This window comes from Oreochromis aureus, linkage group 5 (genome assembly GCF_013358895.1).
Source record: "Oreochromis aureus strain Israel breed Guangdong linkage group 5, ZZ_aureus, whole genome shotgun sequence".
Classification (NCBI taxonomy): Eukaryota; Metazoa; Chordata; class Actinopteri; order Cichliformes; family Cichlidae; genus Oreochromis; species Oreochromis aureus.
Genome location: NC_052946.1, coordinates 37,771,087 through 37,787,659, shown reverse-complemented (window position 1 = coordinate 37,787,659; position 16,573 = coordinate 37,771,087). Strand labels below are relative to the sequence as shown.

Sequence of the window (16,573 nt, the reverse complement as noted above, 5' to 3'; positions counted from 1 at the left end):
TTTGTGGATTCTTAGTTTGCTCTCATGTTCTATTTAGTATCTTCCATTTATTTGTTTATTTATTTGCAGGTTAAGTTTACTCATTTATAGTAACCTGTCATTTTGAAGGTCAGTTAGTTTTCTGTGTACTTTCTGTTCTGGGTCAGTTTGCACGTATTGATTTCCTTCTTTCAGTTCTCTCACCCTCTCGTGTTTCCTGTGTTGTTAATTCTCAGTTTCTTTGTTAGATGTTCTTTTATTTTATCACTTCCTGTTTTATTCTGACAGCCTGCTGTTCTTACATTTAGTTTTACTTCCTCTGCCTTAGTTGTGTGATGCTGTCTTGGCCTTTCAGAGACTACAGATCATTGTCTTCACATTGTGATCTGTGTTGGTTTTAACTTCCTTGTACAGTCACATTCAGTGAGGTCAGGTACAATATTCAGGCCAGGCATTTGACATCGTCCCAGGCTACTCTGTTCATACAAATCACCACACTGCTAACTTTGCAGGCTAACACCACCTTCTGTTAGGGACTATCTGATGTTCCAGTGTTTTTTACAGTGAAACACCAGGCAAGATTATTTAAAACCTTCACACATAGATTCACTGAAACTGACCCTGAGGTCCAACAATGTAAAATAAGCTGTTCCTTTTTCAGCTCTTGTTTTAGTCTGACCTGGTTTCTAGCAGGCATTTATCTCATTTCAGTCTCTAACTCCCCATCTTTCTCCTTTTATGTGATCAACCTGGTTCATCCTGTCTGCCTTGGCAAAGAGAGAGAGAGACACCAAAACTATGGAGTCAGTGTGGGCCATAAACTGTTAATTCAGGTGACTGTCCAAAACTACCCTTTGGCCTCAGGCAGGTACTCCTGATTGGTCAGTCCACTCCTGGTTGTGTGTTAACAGGGTAACAGGTCACATCCTACACCCCCAAGAAAGAAACCAGTGATCACAGAAATGAGGTGAAGGTCTTAACATTCATATTAGCCAAAAATGTGCTAATAAAACTAAGACTGTAGACAGTCACTGATCACCACACGCAGAGTATTTGTCAGTTATGTACTGACCCTTTTTCCGCTACCGTGAAAATTCAGCCTGAAAACGGACATCAGAAAGTCCAGCATCAAAATACAACTGAGGACAAACTCAACACCAACAACTCAGGGGATGTGTGTGATATTTAGTTAGTGATGTTCACTAACTGACAAACCCAGACCCAAAGTGGTGCTGCAGCAGCTGTCAGATGATCAGACTGCTTCTCCTCTGCGTTGAACAAAAAACACCAGAAGGAGCTACATCCCATCCACCACCAAACATCAACCACATCTTCAGGGGGTTTGACCCAGTGTTTTTAAATTTGAGTTCAAATTTTTATTAAATAGACCTTAAATACCTTTAGTTTGTTTTCATTTACTATTTTTGAGCTTTTGTTTTATTTCTTTGTATGCTTATTTTTGTTATTTGTGGCAATTTTGAGATCTGTTCATTTTGCTGTGTAGTTTCTATTCTTGGTTATAGTTTGGTGTTCCCTTCTTCTGGCCTCATGTGTCTTCCCTGTTTCCATGTTAGGTGTCCTGTTGTTTTGCTTCCTGTTGTTTGTACCTGCCTCATTTGTACCATCTGGTCATAATGTCTTCACCAGATGCCTTTGGTGACTGCAAATACTTTGTAATTTTATATTCCTTCTAAAAAAATAAATCCATCCATTCATTCTTTTTCACTTATCCAAATCAAGGTCACTGGAGTCTATCACAGCTGCCACAGGGCGAGAGGCAGGGCACCAGTCTAACACAGAGAGATAGAGAACCATTTGCACTCACATCCACACCTATGGACAATTTAGACTTCAATCAACCTAACCCCACTAACTGCATGTCTTCACACAGAAAGGCTAGATGGTGCAGTTGTTTGAATTCAGCTCTGTAGATTGATAATTTTCATTTCCATCCAACTATGTAGCATCCTTTTGTTGGTAACACACTACCCAGTGCATATCAGTGTAGAAATCCAGCATGTTTTTTTCCTATTAAGATCTGATGTGCTTTCAAAGTATTCCTATATGTTTTTAAGCTGTATATTTACAACTGAAAACCACAGTGACTGGCTTGGCCACTGAAGGACGAAATCAGAAAACTTAGAATTCATCTTGTCAAATCATCAGTAAACAGTAGTGACCCAGTTTTCACATGGCCATGCAATAACACTGCCTCCATAAGTCATTTCTCTCCTTCTTCATACCTTTCTCTTCCCACCATTCTGTTAAAAGTTCAGCTTGGTTTCTTCTGATATTTTTTCAGATCTCTGCAAGCCTTTTAAAGATCTTTTCATCAAAGTATAAATTGCTGCACTCCTCAAGTCTTCCCAAGTTGGTTACATTAAAGTTTGAAAACACATATTTAAAAAGGCATTTTTTTTCAACTGCAAAATATTCACATTTCTTTACAGCAGAACAGCTCAGGGTTATAGTTAATTACATTTAGTTAATGTACGTTTAGGGTTAGAAAACAAAGAAAACCCCTTGCCCTTGTTTGGCACATTCTAAAGGAAAGAATTAACTTGAGACAGTTGTTTGACAAACCTGCTGTTATCAGACAAATTTCCTTTCAAATGTTATTTAAATATTTAGTGAAATATAAGTGCAGCTGGAAACACAAATCCATCGTATTGATTGTGTGGCCAAATTAAACATGCGGCGCTACCCACTGTGTAAACGGAGCAGCTAAAAGTAGTTTTCTTTATTAGTAACATGTTATGCACCAAGAGCAGGTGGAGCCATTTCTCTACTCCGTCCTATTAAACTGCTGCAGAAGAAGAAAGCACAGGACAATGACCTCAGATCTCTCATGGAATAAATACAACAGTAATTTAATATTTTAAACATATTTCAGGTGACAGGATGACAGTTCATACAGAAAACAAACAAAAAACAAAACACGATTATGTGGAATTAAGAAAAACATTGATGCGCTGCATCTGTTTTCATTCAAATAGAAAAAAAAAACCCCAAATGCCGAGTGTTGAAAGATGGTGTTAGAGGGTATTTGAAAGTTTTTTTATCAAGTACTGAGGACTTTGAGATAAACATTTATACTTTTATTTTTACACAGATATATGGGAAGTGATTATGATCAAAGTATTAGAAAAATTACTGTGGTGACTGAACAGCAAATATTTCTTTTGCACAAATGCAGCAGAAACTACATCCCTCCATCCTGACTTTTAACCATGTGCTAAACCACAGAGTTAAAATCTGTTCTGAACTTTTAAACTGCTGAAAATATCAAAAATAATCCAACATGTCCAAGCTGCTGTGCTCCAAAACTTAATTTGGTTCTCATAAAACAAACACATAAGCAACACACACACGTTACTTCACACAGGTTCATTTTGATCAGCGTTGGGTTTCAGTTCCTGGGCTGAGGGTTCAGAGGACTTCTTTTTTGTTTCTGCAGATTGGAAAACAAAACTGTGTTAAAAAGTCATAACTGAGCAGAAATGTAGTGCTGTGAATTTAAGTAGTGGAGTGACACATGAGTATATTTGAATTATACTTGCCGATATGGCAACATAACTACAGCGGGCAAATTCACCCAATTTTATTATGATTACATGACAAAACGCTAAACTGTCTTTATGAATAAATCGTGATGTTTGCTGTTTAACCATCTTCATCATCCTCTGCAGTGTGTTCCTCCTCTTTCCTCAAAATAAGCTTTAGTTCATTTCAGTTTGTTTCATTAATATATTAAAAAATAAAGTCAAATAAGCAAGACTGTAAAAATGACAGTCACACAAAAATATGAGAATGTTCATAAATACATTAAACTTACTTTTTTTATTCTTGATGTAACACCAGACAAGAATCCCAACTACAACAGGAAGAACAACAGCAAGAACAATAGCAACAACAGCTACAATCTTCCATGGTTCTGGAACAGAAGAGAACACTTTGGTGTAACTCAGACTGTGACTGCATGTTAGGAACAAACAGAAGGTTTAAACAGCGAGCTCAGTGATGTCAGCATGGATCCAACTTCCTGTTTCCTGCTGCTCGTCTCCACAGCTCACAGGCTGGTTCTGGTTCTGCTCTCAGCTGTAAAGATGATGTTGGAGTTTTGTCTTGTATGAAGGATGTTTGAATCTGTGCTGCTGCTCACAGACTCCTTACTTTTTTTTTTCTTTTTTTTTTACAAAGACTCACATCTGAAAACATGTGTGAGTTTGTCTGTTATCGAGTTTACCTCAAAGATTGCAGAAAACAAGGAATATGTATCTGTCAGCATAATGACCGCCTGCTGCACTGTCAAAAAATGACTCTCTGCACCGGAGACCGTTAGGATCATTTTTTTTTATGTATGCCGAAAAAAAACAAAAACTTTTTGATCCCCATATAACACCTCTTCTTAATAATTTCTGCTGGTCTTTGGTCTAGTAAAGAAAAGTTATTGCTAAAGCCACAAAAAAAACAAAAACAAAAACAAAAACAATAACAAAAACAATAACAAAATATTTGTGACCATCATATGATATAAAATGAGAATACTGTTGTGCTCAGTGGTGGGATCATTACTCAGAAAAAAAAATTAACGCATTGCTTTTCTTCTTTATTCCTGGAAGAAAGTAATCATTCAACACTACTGGGATAGGAAATTTGCAAAAACAAGCTGAAGAAAACTTCAGATAATAATATTTTTGCAAATTTGTCTCCACACAGAAACAGGTGTAGGTAGAAATGGAGGGGACAATATTACACGCCTGACTCCTCATGACAGTTTTTGTGTTAAAGTTTAGGCTCTGGATGCTGGGCTCGAGTCAAAATACAATCATATTTAAATCAGTCTTGGTTCTCCCTAACTTTATGTAAGCATGAGGCAGATGAATTTGCAGATACTTGCAAAATGTGAATGTCACATTATCAGGATCCCAAAGAGGTTGACTCTGTTCATCTGGACACAGCATTTTCAGTGGGAGAAACATTTCGTCAGTCATCCAGGTGACTTCGTCAGTCTCAGCTGAATAAAGGTTTTCCCAGCCTTATAAACAGTACATTTGGACAATGACTGAAACTTGACAAATGTCTAGCTTGGATAACCACATTTACTCAGGGCCTTCTTGACGTGATGTTTTGCTGCTTCCCTGGCCGCTGTGTCTGTGGGGATGGTTTTTGCTCTGTTGTAGCGTCTACACACAGTTTGTGCTCCAGTGAATGGTGAGAGTCAAACTTTAAATACAGACGTAGACAAAATTGTTGGTACCCTTCGGTCAATGAAAGAAAAACTAGCGTACAACCTCAGGGTGCTAGACTTGGGGTGAAACCCTCCATGCATGGTAAGGAGCTTTCTTGTCTTGATGTCAGTGGCTTCTATCTCCTCCTTTGGCCAGCCTATTACCCCAGCAGGGTACCTGATCACGGGCAGGGCGTAGGTGTTGATGGCCCGGATCTTGTTCTTACCGTTCAGCTGACTCCTCAGGACTTGCCTGACCCTCTGCAGGTACTTGGTGGTTGCAGCTTTCCTAGCGGCCTCTTCATCGTTCCCATTCGCCTGTGGGATCCCCAGGTACTTGTAACTGTCCTCTATGTCTGCAATGTTGCCTTCTGGTAGTTCAATCCCCTCAGTTCTGACTACCTTCCCTCTCTTTGTTACCATCCGACTACACTTCTCCAGCCCGAATGACATTCCAATGTCATTGCTGTATAACCTGGTAGTGTGTATCAGTGAATCGATGTCTCGTTCACTCTTGGCATACAACTTGATGTCATCCATGTACAGGAGGTGGCTGACAACCGCTCCGTTCCGTAGTCGGTATCCGTAGCCAGTCTTGTTAATGATCTCACTGAGGGGTTCAGGCCTATGCAGAACAGCAGTGGGGACAGAGCATCTCCTTGGTAGATCCCGCACTTGATGGTGACTTGTGCTATGGGCTTGGAGTTGGCCTCTAGTGTTGTGTGCCACATTCCCATTGAGTTCCTGATGAAGGCTCTTAGGGTCCTGTTGATCTTGTACAATTCTAGGCATTCCAGTATCCAGCTGTGGGGCATTGAGTCATAGGCCTTCTTGTAATCAATCCAGGCTGTGCACAGGTTGGTCAGTCTGGTCTTGCAGTCTCGGCTGACTGTTCTGTCTACCAGTAGCTGGTGTTTTGCGCCTCTGGTATTCTTGCCAATCCCTTTCTGTGCCCGCTCATGTATTGACCGATATGATGCCTGACAGGAGCTTCCATGTAGTACTGAGGCAGGTTATTGGTCGGTAGTTGGATGGGACCGGTCCCTTCTTGGGGTCCTTGGGGATCAGGACCGTCCGTCTCTCGTTAACTAGCAGCTGGTTCATTTGTGCTGCCAGACGCTCGTGGAGTGCAGTCAGCTTCTTCAGCCAGTAGGCGTGAACCATGTCGGGCCCTGGTGCTGTCCAACTCTTCATACTGGAGACCCTTTCTTGGATGTCTGCCACTGTGATGGTTACTGGACCCTGTTCAGGGAGGTCGCTATGGTCTGCCCTCAGATCCACTAGCCACTGAGCATTGCCGTTATGGGTTGCGTCCTTCTCCCATATGCTCTTCCAGTATTGCTCCGTCTCCAGCCTTGGTGGTGCTGTTCTCTTATTGTTCCCTTGCCACTGAGAGTACACCTTTGCTGGTTCTGTGGAGAACAGCTGGTTTATTCTCCTGCCTTCTATCTCTCTGGTGTACCTCCTCACAGCCTTGGCCAGCCGCTTGAGTCTTTGCTTGGCAGTTTCCAAGGCCTCAGGTATGGACAGCTTGCTGTATTTCTTATGCACCTTCTTTGTCGCGCCTTTCTGCAACTCCGTTAGTTGGCTAACCTCCCTTCGTGCTACTTTGATCTTGCCCTCTAGGCAAGGCAAGGCAAGGCAAATTTATTTATATAGCACAATTCAACAACAAGGTGATTCAAAGTGCTTTACAGAGACATTAAAAACAAAATAGATAAAAAGCATGATTTAAAATTGATTAAGACAAGCAAACAAACAAACAAACAAACAAACAAAACAGTAGATAAAATCAGTAGTTAAAATGTAAGTTTTGGAATTTAAGCTTAAAAGTGTGGATTTGGTGATTTATTCAAAAGCAGCAGAGAACAGGTGAGTCTTCAACCTGGATTTAAATAAACTAAGTGTTTCAGCTGATCTGAGGCTTTCTGGGAGTTTGTTCCAGATATATGGAGCATAAAAGCTGAATGCAGCTTCTCCGTGTCTGGTTCTGACTCTGGGAACTGATAAAGACCGGATCCAGATGACCTGAGAGATCTGGAAGGTTCATACTGGGTCAGGAGGTCACTGATGTATTTTGGTCCTAAACCATTCAGAGCTTTATAGACTAGCATCAGAACTTTAAAGTCTATCCTCTGACAGACAGGCAGCCAGTGTAAAGACCTCAGAGCTGGACTGATGTGGTCCACTTTTTGGTCTTAGTGAGAACTCGAGCAGCAGAGTTCTGAATGAGCTGTAGTTGTCTGACTGATTTTTAGGTAGACCTGTAAAGATGCTGTTACAGTAATCAAGCCTACTGAAGATGAATGCATGGACTAGTTTTTCCAGGTCCTGTTGAGACATCAGATCTTTTATCCTTGAAATATTCTTGAGGTGATAGTAAGCTGATTTTGTTATTGTCTTAATGTGTTTTTCTAAGTTTAGGTCTGCATCCATCACTACACCCAAATTTCTCGCCTGGTTTGTGGTTTTTAGGTGTATAGATTGAAGTTCTCTGGTGACCTGTAATCGTTTTTCTTTGGCACCAAAGACTATTACTTCAGTTTTGTTTTTGTTTAGCTGGAGATAATTGTGGCACAGCCAGTCATTAATTTCCTCAATGCATTTACCAAGAGCCTGTACAGGGCCTCGGTCTCCTGGTGACATTGTGATATATATCTGTGTGTCATCTGCATAGCTGTGATAGTTTATTTTGTTGTTCTTTATAATCTGTGCCAGTGGGAGCATGTAAATGTTAAACAGAAGGGGTCCCAGGATGGAACCTTGGGAACTCCGCATGTGATACTTGTCTGCTCAGATGTGAAGTTACCTATTGATACAAAGTATTTCCTGTTTTCTAAGTATGTTTTGAACCAGTTTAGTACAGTTCCTGAAAGACCTGCCCAGTTCTCCAGTCGTTTGAGTAATATGTTGTGGTCAACTGTGTCAAATGCTGCACTGAGATCCAGTAAAACTAAGACTGACATTTTGCACTGTCTGTATTCAGACATATGTCATTAAACACTTTGGTCAGAGCTGTTTCAGTGCTGTGGTTCTGTCTAAAACCTGACTGGAAGGCATCATAGCAGTTATTCTGTGTTAAGAAGTAATTGAGCTGTTGAGAAACTGCTTTTTCAATGATCTTACTTAAAAATGGGAGATTTGAGATCGGCCTGTAGTTATTCATTTGTGTCTTGTCAAGATTGTCCTTTTTCAGTATAGGTTTAATTACAGCAGTTTTAGTGGTTCTGGAAACACACCTGATATTAAAGAAAAGTTTACGATCTGTAACAGGTCTGACTCCAAAGTCTTTGAGACCTTTTTGAAAAAAACTTGTTGGCAGGACATCTAAACAGCAAGAGGAGGAGTTCAGTTGACCTAAGATGTCCTCCAGGTCTTTGCTGTTAATAGGGTGAAACTGGTTCATGGTATTTAAACAGTTTTTGGTGGACACAGTACATATCCTGGATCTGCTGTTGATGTACTAATTGCTTGTCTAATCTTTTGGATTTTTCTGTGAAGAATTTGGCAAAGTCATTGCAGGCCATGGTCGAATGAAGTTCAGCTGCCACTGACACAGGAGGGTTTGTTAGCCTGTCAACTGTAGAAAATAAGACCCGAGCATTATGACTGTTTTTGGTGATGATGTCAGAGAAGTAGGACCTCCTTGCACTCCTCAGTTGTAAATTATAATTGTGAAGTTTCTCTTTATAGATGTCATAATGAACCTGGAGGTTTGTTTTTCTCCATCTGCGCTCAGCTTTCCTACACTCTCTTTTTCATTTTTCACCAGTGTGGAGTTTCTCCATGGAGACTTCTTCCTTCCAGAGATAACTTTCACCTTAATGGGAGCAATAGTGTCCATTACATTTAACATTTTAGCATTGAAGCTAGTGACGAGCTCATTGACTGAACCTCTGGACAGGTCAGGTGTTAATGGGAAGACCTGGTTAAAGATCTCACTACTGTGTTCAGTTATACACCGTTTTGTGATTACTGCTGTTGATATATTTGTGTGGGCTGAGATTTTACTTTCAAAGAAAACACAGTAATGATCAGACAGGCCAACATCAGACACAGTAACCTTTGAAATGCTCAGGCCCTTGGAGATCAGTAGGTCAAGAGTGTGTCCTCTATTATGTGTGGCCTCTGTTACATGCTGAGTCAGCCCAAAGTTGCCCAGAGTGTTACTCAGGTCTTTTGTCCCTTTGTCCTGAGGGTTGTCCACATGGATGTTAAAATCCCCAACAATAATTACACAGTCGAAATCAACACAGATCACAGACAGCAGTTCACTGAGGTCATTAAAAAGTCTGTGCAGTATTTGGGAGGCCTGTAAACATTAAGGCACACAACTTTGGATGGGGCCTTCAGCTGTAAAGCCACATATTCAAAAGACTGAAAACTACCAAGAGATAACTGCTTACATTGAAATGATTCATTAAATAAGACAGCAACCCCTCCTCCTCTCCTGCTCACCCTGGCCTCACTGATAAAACTGTAGTTAGGAGGGTCGCGTCTCGATGAGAACAGCTCCACTGTTACTTTGGTCCAACCAAGTTTCAGTTAAAAACATAAAATCAAGGCTGTGCTCGGTGATTAAATCATTAATTAAAAATGTTTTCCCAGCTAAAGATCTAATGTTTAATAAAGCCAACTTAAGTGTTTTAGAGGTATTATTTGCCCCTCGTGTTTGGGAGCAGTCTGTGGCACACAAGGTATGTTTACTATATTTAAAGATCTTTTAGAGTGCAGCTCTCTGTGTTTTGACCAGGCCACATGTCTCCTTCTGTCACCTAAAAGTACAGAAATTTTAAAACCTTCTAATAAACAGGGTCCCAGCTTCTCCTGGGAAAAGTCACCACTGCCATAATCCTCACAGCCTGGACCCTCCACACATCACACATCAGACTGCGGAGACAGAGCATGAAGGTGATAAGGAGGAACTAAGGGGCGAGGCTGCGCAATGTAACCGATTGCTCTGTTGAGGGCGCGGGCTCGATGGCGAACCTTTGGCTGCTCTGGTGGGGGTTTATGGGGACAAAAGGGATTGGGCCGGGGGTAGATCTGAGCCCAGCATTGACCCGCTCCATCATCTCCTCAGTGAATTTCAGGTGTGGGGAGGAGGGAGAAAGGGAGGGAGGAGGGTGAAGGCCTATCAGGGGTTTGGGGGACTGGGGAGGTCGTGGTCCCTGGTCCTGGTCGTTGGTGTTGTTGAGAGAGTTGGAGGCAAATAGGGACCCCTCTTCTTGCCTCTGATGTCTCTCCTTTCTGAGGCTCTTCCCGGTGGGGGCAGATGGAGCTCCTCCTCAAGGTTTCTGCTGGGCTTTGTCTGTTCTTGGAGTACTATTTGTTCCTCTTTATGAGATAACTCTCGTTTATCTCAGCCTTGGCACCAAGCACAGATGGATGACGTATGGAATAAAACAAGTTGGAGGTGAACAGTTTCACCCCAGACTTGTTAAAATTAAATCCGTTTGCTTTAAACAGATGCCTCGTTCCCAAAAAATATTAAAGTTGTTGATAAAATGCACTGAGTGGTCAGTACATGCTGATATGAGCCATTTATTCAGTGCAAACAATCTGCTGAATCTCTCGTCTCCTCCTCTGACGGGCGGTACAGGTCCACTGATGAATACAGCTGCATTCAGAGAGTTTACAGTATTTAATAATCCAGTAAAGTCCCGTTTCAGAACCTCCGACTGTTGTTTGGACACATCGTTTGACCCTGTATGCAGAACAATGTTTGTCACAGTTGGATATTCATCTGCAATCTGAAGAATTCTCTCCTTCAGGTTGTTGACCATATCCTTAGGAAAGCAGAGGACTTTAGTGTTCTTACCGCACATCCTTTGTACATCCTTTACGGCAGAGTCACCCAAAATCAGAGTTTCAGGCCTAGCCTTTAGCTTTCCCTGTGGCCTTTTACTTTTCAACAGATTTTCAGACCTTACTTCGCTACTTTTAGGTGGATGGTTGTCCGATATAGATCCAGGGTCCTTTGATAGTGGAGAAAATCTGTTCTGCAGTTTCACATTCAGTTGTTTTGGAGGTTTGTTGTTAACCTTCCTATTCACGGTTGTCCAGTCCTGTTTCCTCCGTATACAGGGTAGAAGAGCTTCTCTGTCCCGTAGGAAGTGAAGGCCAGTCGGTTTCAGAGATTTCAGCTCGCTGTGCTCTGCCTGTGATACGTCCTCCCCTTCCAGGAGACATGATTTATGTCTTGGTTTTGCGCCAAGACAGTCCAAGGGGGATTATGGCTTGAGGATTTATAATAATGCACAGAGTCTACTTTCTTGGTCATGTTATCTGTGCTCCTTAGCTGTGTACTAGCTTGCTCATCGCCATTGCTTTGAATCAAAGGCAAGGTTGTTTCATTTCCACACAGTCCATTTACCTCCACGTTTACTTCTAAGCGATGCATTTTTGTCTCCAGTACTGCAATCTTCTGCAGGAGGCTGTGGTAGTCATCTGTGGAGAGGAAGGCATCTTGTTGCTAGTTAGCCTAGCGGTTAGCACCTTACCAGGCTATTGAGGCTGTTCGGTGTCCAGGCGCTGTAATCAGGCTTCAGCTGTGTCTCAGGCACAGACACACAGAGCGCTGAGGATAAGGTAACTAGAAATGTTGCTGTTTCTGTTAAGAACACTTTAGTCCTAATGATCTATAAGTGTCCAGAAGCTCTCGCAGGTAAGCTCATACAGAAAAAAGGGAAAAAATCAGCATAAAAATCAATAAAAATCAATAAAAATCAATAAAAATCAATAAAAGAAGCAAAGCATTTGAAGAGCAAAGAGAGGAAGCGTCCACACTCACGAAAAGGGGCGGAGAGCTAGCCTCCTTCTCCATGGAGGGTACTGCCCCTTGTGGCTGTTCAACTTGTAACCAAGCATCTCACTGATCACTGCTGCCGTAGTGTAGATCAGCTTGTTAGTGTCGGTAATCGTCGCGTTGTAGGTATCATCCGTAGTGCATTAACATCATCTAGCAGACCTTCTGAGGGTACTTCACGTAATCTTGGTAACCGGCTAGGGGGGGTCCAGGTTTCAAGCTTGGCCATGATCCTATCTTTCAGGTCAGTTCCTCTCGCACTCAACGATCCTTCTCCTATCGCACTTGGGGCTATGTACCCAATCTCGGGTGGGGGTGATGATATCTCCCCCTGACCTGGCGTCCTGACTCCTCCTTGCCGTAGCATTTATGTTGTACCTCGTCAATCTCTAGCTGTGAGAGCAGTCCTTCTTTCGAATGTTGGAACACTGAGCTACTAGTTGTTTCGCCGTCATTGTGGATGTTGGGTATCGAAGAATCCATAGGTCCCTCATCCTATTCATGTAACCCCTTCCGCCAGGGTTACTTGCGTAGTAGCATTCCAACAACGCCCTGTTTTCATCTCTTGCCCACCGATGCCTTCTTGTTCCAGTAGCCCACTTGTCGTCAGGGTGCCCTGGTTCCTCAACACCTGACGCGGACCTTGTTGTTCCGGGCGGCGTCCAAGCCGGCATGCCTTCATATTTATCTGTCTCGCTCATGTCTGCGGTAGGCTCACTTTAGCATAGGGGGTCTAGCCTTAGGACCCTTACTGGATACAGGCGCCCCAGGCAGGAATGGAACTTGCGATCTTCTGCTCCAAAGGCGCGTAGTGGTCTAACCACTCGCTATCCAGCTGATATGGTGCATTGGCGGAAAAATATATATATATATATATATATACACATACATATATATATACACACACACACACACAGTGACTACTCCAGGTAGTCACTGTGTTGTTTGCTGACATGGTCAACATGGACCAGAGGAAGCAGAGGAAAGAGTTGTATCAGGAGACTGGAAATAAAATCATAGACAAGCATCTCAAAGGTAAAGGCTATAAGACAATCTCCAAGCATCTAGATGTTCATGTGACTACAGTTGAACATGTCATTCAGAAATTTAAGATTCATGGGACTATACCCAACATCTCTGGATGTGGCCACAGGAGGAAAATTGATGACAGATCGAAGAGACGGATAATCCAAATGGTAACAAAAGAGCCCACAAAGACTTCTAAAGAGATCCAAGCTGAACTTCATGCTCAAGGAACATCAGTGTCAGATCGCACCATGCGTCGTTGTTTGAGCCAAACTGGGCTACATGGAAGACGACAAAGGAGGACACCATTGTTGAAAACAAATCATAAAAAAGCCAGACTGGAATATGCCAAACTACATGTTGACAACAAAGATTCTAGGAGAATGTCCTGTGGACAGATGAGACAAAAATGTAACTTTTTGCCTTGGCACATCGGCTCCAGACAGAAAAATGAAGCATATCAAGAAAAGAACGCTGTCCCAACTGGGGGCTGCTTTGCACAGGGTGTCTTGAATCTGTGCAGGGTACAATGAAATCTCAAAACTATCAAGGAGAGAATTGTCCTGGTCAGTGTCAGAAAGCTTGGTCTCAGTCACAGGTCATGGGTCTTACAACAGGACAACGACCCAAAACACACAGGTAAAAACACAAAACAACCAAAAAACAAAACAAAAAAAAAACCCCACACCAAGAATGACCAAGAGGAAAACATTGGAGTATTTCAAAATGACCTTCTATGAGCCCTGACCTCAATCATATTGAGCTATTGAGCATTATTGGAAGGAACATTAACATGCAGTCTGGTAAAGGCAACCTTCGAAGTGGAAAAAACTAGAGTAGTTTGCTCATGAAGAGTGGGCCAAAATATCTGCTGAGAGGTACAGATGTCTCATTGACAGTTACAGGAATCATTTGATTGCCTCAAAAGGTTGTGCAACAAAATATTAAGTTGTGGGTACCATCATTTTGTCCAGGCCTGTTTCATGCATTTATTTTTAAATAATTCTGTTGAAGCATGGTAAATGGCCTGTATTTATATAGCGCTTTAATAGTCCCTAAGGACCCCAAAGCGCTTTACACATCCAGTCATCCACCCATTCACACACTGGTGATGGCAAGCTACGTTAGTAGCCACAGCCGCCCTGGGCGCGCACTGACAGAGGCGAGGCTGCCGGACACTGGCGCCACCGGCCCCTCTGACCACCACCAGTAGGCAACGGGTGAAGTGTCTTGCCCAAGGACACAACGACCGAGACTGTCCAAGCCGGGTTCGAACCGGCAACCTTCCGATTACAAGGTGAACTCCCAACTCTTGAGCCACGATCGCCTTTGTTATTACTTTTGTCAGAAGTTATTTCTGTGATCATTGTGAGTTTTTCTTTCATTGACCGAAGGGTATGGATCTGTATGCATAGTTTTACGTTACACATGAACTTTTAAATCTCAGACAAAAGAAGACAAAATTTCATTTTGATAAATTGTTTTATATTTTATACCCTCCACTCTATGAGCATATACTTACTTTTCTTTCAAAAAAGAACTATTTAGTGGTTAACATAAAACTTGTCATGCATTTTTTCACTCTAGTAATCCTCTTCCACTTGTTCTTATCAGAATTGTGACAGCTGTCTACTACTGATAAAATATCAAACATCTGAAAAATCTGAAAAAATATCAAAGAATCCTATTTTGCATGGTTGGATCTTAACAACGTTCCAAGGGGAACTTCAACATGCAACAGAAAGAAATGTGAGTGAGACAAAAAAATTTTGAGCATGCAATTTATTGAAAACAATGTTTAAACTCAAACAGGCTGTTTTACAGCTGATCAAAGTTTAGGTCACATGCCTTTAAAAGGCCAAATTTGTATTCATTGTCATTGTCTGTCAAGTAGTCATACTGTCATGACTTTCTGATGGCAAAGGCAAAAAACTTTCCTTTTTGAACGTGGTGTGATCCTGAGGGCTTTGGAACAAAAAGTCAAGTGGAAGACCCCCAAAATTTCACCAGCACTGAGCCGGAGCATCCAGCTAGCTGTCCGTTAAGACACTGGACGATCCTCGACCCAAATTAAGGTCGTTACAGGTGCTGACTGCAGCCCAAACCATCAGATGGCATCCGAGACTGAAGGGCTTCAAAAACAAAACAAAAAGTCTTCAAAGGCATTGTCTCCTTGAAAGCCACAGTACTGTTTGGACTTTGCAAGAGAGCACCACACATGGGAAATTGAAAGGTGGAAGAAAGTTTTATTCTCTGATGAGAAAAAAATTTAAACCTTAACGGTCCTGATGGTTTCCAATGTTACTGGCAAAACAAGCAGATCCCACCTGAGATGTGGAGGGGCACCATAGTGGTCTGGGGTGTCTTTTCCTTCGGTGAAACAATGGAACTTCACCTTGTTAAGCTCCAGCCATGCAAAATATGATTTCTAGCCATTTTTCAAGTGGTCTTAAACTTTTGATTGGGACTGTATCGTTCTAAAGCATTATATTCTGTAAAGTTAATAAACCAGGGTGCACTAAAGTAGCTTCTCAGATGAAAGGTGAGACGCCTGTATGAGACTTAAAGCAGGTTTACGCCTTTCCTTTCAAGCTCTTTACTATACTGATAACATTATAAGCTAAATTGATTATTTCTAGCCATTTAACACAACACTACGTTTATTTTATAAACTATTATTCCATTAATATTAAAATAAAGATAAAGCAGAGTTATGTGATGAATAAAATTCCACTCACCATCAGGGACACAGGTCTCTGAAGGAATCTGATGCCATATGGCCATCTGTGTTGCTACACAGCGGTAGCAGCCGGGCTTAGTCACACTAGTTTGGATGGTGATGTAAAAGCGATTTTTATCTTCTATGTCTTGCAACGTCTTAGAAAAAAGTGTTTTGTTATCGCTGTCCTGCCACTCTACTGTAGGTTTAGGATAAGCCCTGGAACTTCACACTCCAGCAAACCTTTTTCCTTAAGCAATTTGACATATGGCTTTGGAGCTGCACCTGTGAACACATCATAGACAACAAACATACTACTGAGCTAACAGTGTAACAATATGAATTAATACAGTAAAATGGTTCTCAGTGCACAATCAGAAGAAGCAATTATTGGTGCCTGACATTCTGACAGGAGTGATAATAATACAAAATCCATCATTCTTATTCACAGATACAAAAGTAGTTAAGACAACCATCAACCTTCCCAGGAAAGTCTGACCATGCAATCCTCAAAGAAAAACCCAAGAGCTCCATCTCAGACTCTACAGGCCTCAGTTAGCATGTTATATATTAAAGTTCCTGGCAACACAATTAGAAAAGACTGAACAACTATACCTTGTTTGGTAGGATTGTTAGGAGAAAGCACCTTTTACTAAAACAACATGTCTTAGGATTTCAAATTTGCCTTTGAACAAATGTCAGTGTGAGTGAGATTAAAGTTGTTCGAACAACATGTCTTTGCCTATTAATAATACGTTCAGACATAACACTGGACATAAATGTGGGTGACATCCTCAAAAATGACTCACCT

At 41.7% G+C, this 16,573-nt stretch overlaps 1 long non-coding RNA gene across 1 annotated transcript; it reads right to left on the bottom strand.

Annotated features, from left to right (window-relative positions):
• Window positions 1–3,080: 3,080 nt before the first annotated feature.
• Window positions 3,081–16,001, bottom strand: LOC120440306. Its single transcript, XR_005613153.1, has 3 exons — window positions 15,782–16,001; window positions 3,815–3,913; window positions 3,081–3,430 (listed from the first exon to the last, which is right to left on the bottom strand). It is a non-coding gene; the product is annotated as an uncharacterized LOC120440306 (long non-coding RNA).
• Window positions 16,002–16,573: the final 572 nt, after the last annotated feature.